Source organism: Equus asinus, chromosome 23 (assembly GCF_041296235.1).
Source record: "Equus asinus isolate D_3611 breed Donkey chromosome 23, EquAss-T2T_v2, whole genome shotgun sequence".
Classification (NCBI taxonomy): domain Eukaryota; kingdom Metazoa; phylum Chordata; class Mammalia; order Perissodactyla; family Equidae; genus Equus; species Equus asinus.
This window is the reverse complement of record NC_091812.1, coordinates 35770439-35775000: the sequence shown is the minus strand read 5'-3', so window position 1 is coordinate 35775000 and position 4562 is coordinate 35770439. Positions and strand designations below refer to the sequence as shown.

Sequence of the window (4562 nt, the reverse complement as noted above, 5' to 3'; positions counted from 1 at the left end):
TAGCTCAGGGACAATATTCCTCAGGCAAAAAGAGGAAGATGGGCAACAGACATTATCTTGGAGCCAATCTTCCTCACCAAAAATAAAAGCAACAGACCCAATAGAATAGATAACGAGCAAAATCCCTTTCTCCTTCAAGAAAACTTTCAGAAGATGATCTCCAATTCTACTTTACTATTTTTTCTTCTGACATAACCTCAAATTATACATATTTTGAATCAAAAAAATCAAGATGAGTTTTTTACCTTTATTTATGTGTTAGACTAACAAATAAATGCTTTGTCCTGTCAAAGCAAAGCCCAGAAGCCAGATTTCAAAACTGACAGATTACATCTCATCATTCTATGGACAAATCTCAAAATGGCATAAGCCCTTTGTTCTGATGTTTACAACCTTCCCTTTCTTTCCATTCACCATCCCATCGTGTAAGTTGATCTGTCAGGGGCATGATTTTGAGTTAGAAGAAGGATTTAAGTCCTTGTTCTACCATTTTGCAGTTGGGAAAGCTTCAATAACTTCAGTTTCTTCCATACAACATATTGCTTATAAGCAGACTCTAGAGCCACAGACATAAGTTCATAATTACTGATCTACCAATTACCAGCAGTGTGCCCTTGAGCAAGATTATTCATTTAACAGCTTCTTTGTCTGTGAAATGAGTTTATTATGAGGTTTACCTGATATCAATTTCTTAACTCAGTTTTTGGCTCAGAAGTAAGTACTCAACAAATGTTATACAATTGACCTTCATTATTTGTGACTTCTGTATTTCCAAATTCACCCACTAAATAAAATTTATTTGTAACCTCAAAATCAATACTCAGAGTGCTTTCATGGTCATTCGCAGACATGTGCAGACCAGTGAAAAATTCGAGCCCCCCAAAGCTCATGTTCTCAACTGAAGTCGAATAAGGCAATGCTCTGCCTTCTTGTTTCAGCTCTCATACCGCAGACAAGTGTCCTTTTCACACTCCATTTAGTACCAAGTTTTTCACATTTTTGTGCTTTTGGTTCGTGACTGTGCTGTTGAAAATGCCCCCCAAGGATAGTCTGAACTACTATTTCGTGTTCCTAAGCTCAAGAAAGTTGTGATGTACATTATGGGGGAAATACATGTGTTAGTGAAAATTATAAGAACCTTCATGAAAGAAATTGAAGATGACACAAAGAAATGGGAAGATATTCCATACCCATGGGTTGGAAGAATTAATATTGTTAAAATGTCCATACTACCTAAAGCCATCTATAGATTCAATGCCATCCCTATCAAAATTCCAGTGACATTTTTCACAGAAATATAACAAACAATCCTAAAATTTGTATGGAACCACAAAAGACCTGGATTAGCCAAAGCAATCTTGAGAAAGAAAACAAAGCTGGAGGCATCATGCTCCCTGATTTCAAACTACATTACAAAGCTATAAAAAACAGTATCATACTGGCATAAAAACAGACACACAGATCCATGGAACAGAACATAGAGCACACCAAGAAACCCATGCATATATGGTCAATTAATTTACAACAAACAAGCCAAGAATATACAATCAGAAAAGGATAGTCTCTTCAATAAATGTTGCTAAGAAAAGTGGATAGCCACATCCAAAAGAATGAAACGGGACCACTATCTTACAACATACATAAAAAATAACTCAAAATGGGTTAAAGACTTGAATGTAAGACCTGAAACCACAAAACTTAGAAGAGAAAACATAGGCAGTAAGCTCCTTGCCATCAGTCTTGCAATGATTTTTTATATCTGACAGCAAAAGCAAAGGCAACAAAAGAAAAAATAAACAAGTGAAACTACATCAAATTAAAAAGCTTCTGCACAGCAAAAGAAATCATCAACAAAACGAAAAGGCAGCCTATTAAATGGGAGAGAATATTTGTAAATCATATATTTCATAAGAGGTTAAATATATAAAGAACTTATACAACTCAACAGCAAAAAAAAACCAAAACAAGTCAATTAAAAAATGGGCAGAGGATCTGAATAGACATTTTTCCAAAGAAGACACACAGATGTCCAACAGGTACATGAAAAGGTGCTCAGCATCACTAATCATCAGGGAAATGCAAATCAAAACCACAATGAAATATCACCTCACACCTGATAGGATGGCTATCATCAAAAAGACAAGAAATAACAAGCATTGGTGAGGTTGTCAAGAAAAGGGAACACTTTTGTTGGTGGGAATGTAAATTGGTGTGGCCACTATGGAAAACAGTATGGAGGTTCCTCAAAAAATTAAAAACAGAACTACCATACAATCCAGCAATTCCACTACTGGGTATTTATCCTAAGAAAATGAAAACACTAACTCAAAAAGATATATGTACTCCCATGTTCGTTTCAACATTACTTACAATAACCAAGATATGGAAATAACCTAAATGTCCACCAATGGCTGAATGGATGAAGGAAATGTGGTGTGTGTATATATACTGGAATACTATTCAGCCATAAAAATGAAGGAAATCTTGCCATTTGTGACAAAATGAATGGACCTTGAGGGCATTATGCTAGGCGAAATCAGTCAGACAGAGAAAGACAAATACCATTTGATCTCACTTACATGCGAAATATATATTTAAAAAAAAAACTCATAGATACAGAGAACAGTTATTTATAAAATAAATGTCATGGGGATGTAATGTACAGCATGGTGACTATAGTTAATAATGTGTTGCATATTTGAAAGTTGCTAAGAGAGTGTATCTTAAAAGTTCTCATCACAAGAAAAATAAATATTTGTAACTATCTATGGTGACAGATGTTAACTAGACTTGTGGTGATCATTTCACAAGATATACAAATATTGAATTATGTTATACACCTGAAACTAATATCATGATATATGTCAATTATAACAAAAAAGAAAGTACATGTGTTAGATAAGCTTCATTCACACATGAGTTATGGTACTGTTGGCTATGATATCAATATTAATGAATCAACAATATATATTAAACAAGATGTCTTTAAACGGAACACTAAAACACATCAAACAAGGTTATGTACTGATCAGTCAACAAAATTAGTGTGGCCAGCGACTCACGGAAATCTAACCCCACGTTTCCCCTATGAGCAATATGGCTGAGTAACCACTAACCCAGTGTTTGCGGCAACTTTATAGAACAAAACTACTGAGAATAATGTGAATCAACTGCATATTCTGTTTCATTTGTAAAATTAAAGTTATTAATGCCTGTTCACATAGCTGTCATATTGAGATCTGTCAAAATTTTTATAGCTGTGACATTGCCCATCTGGTTTATCACATTGGTTTCCCAGTAGGACTCTTTCTTGACTCTTCTTCCTCCAGGGTATTGGAGATCATGTATAACTTTTACCAACTCAAAAGACTTCCTATGGTGGCATAGGTGGTGGAAAAAAGTACAGGCTTGGAGGCAGACTCATCTGGGTTCCAACCTTAATCTTCTTTCTTAGCAGCACTAATGACTTGAGGCAAGTTATTCTTTAAACATCAGTCTTCAACTTCCCAATACACGGTCTATGGTGGAACCACCACCAAGATGCAGATTTACATAAAAACCATTAGGGAGAAGAACATCACTCTCAAGGTTAAATCCTCAGATACATTAGAAAATGTAAAGGCCAAGATCCAGGACAAGGCAGGAATTCCTCCTGATCAGCTAAGACTCATTTTTGCCGGCAAGCAACTGGAAGATGGACTTAGTGTGACTACAACTTCAAAAGGAACCCAAACTTTCATCTTGTGTTAAGACTTCATGGTGGTGCTAAGAAAAGAAAGAACATCTCTTACACCATTCCCAAAAAGAATAGGCGTAAGAGAAAGAAGGTTAAGCTGGCTGTCCTGAAACACTATGAAGTGGATGAGAATGGCAAAAACCAGTTACCTTTGTAGGAAGTGCCCTTAAGGTGAATGTGACGCTGGAGTCTTTATGGCCAGCCACTTTGACAGACATTATTGTGGCAAATGTTGTCTGACCCATTGCTTCAGCAAACCAGAAAACAAGTAATTGTACATGAATGAGTAAAAGATGTGAACTAAAAAAAAAGTCAATCTTCACACTTATCAACACTTTCCTCTGCCTAAATGATGAAATCCAGACTTGATTGTTTAAGCTGACCACAATAGGGCTCCAGCCCACTTATCCCACTATTCCCTTATATAAATCCCCTGACACTCCCATAGGGCCTCATGATTGGGCCCCAGGCACACATTCATCTTGCCTTCATTTAGTGCTCACTTTCCTACAACTGATATGCAATTCTGTTTCCTCTTCATCGTGCCTAAATTCTTCCCTTCTATGAAGGTCAAGTTAGAGTCCCATTTCCGCTGTGAAACCTTTCCCAGGTACACCAATACACTGTTGTTAGTAGCCAGACAGGGAAGGACCAAGGCAAAGACCAAGAAAGGAGCTCTAGACCTATGAAAGGAACAAGGCAACACAACAAAAAATCCTGCCTGAATTAAATTGTCCAGTAAACCTAGTCTTACTCCCCAATTTGGCTGCTCATTTTTTCCTATCAGTTTTATCCATAGACTGCTTCCCAAGTTTTGTGTCTTGCA

At 36.5% G+C, this 4562-nt stretch overlaps 1 pseudogene; it reads left to right on the top strand.

The window, feature by feature from the left end:
- The first annotated feature begins 3540 nt into the window (after window positions 1–3540).
- LOC106834857 (ubiquitin-ribosomal protein eS31 fusion protein-like) lies at window positions 3541–4008 on the top strand (annotated as a pseudogene).
- The last annotated feature ends 554 nt before the right edge of the window (window positions 4009–4562 follow it).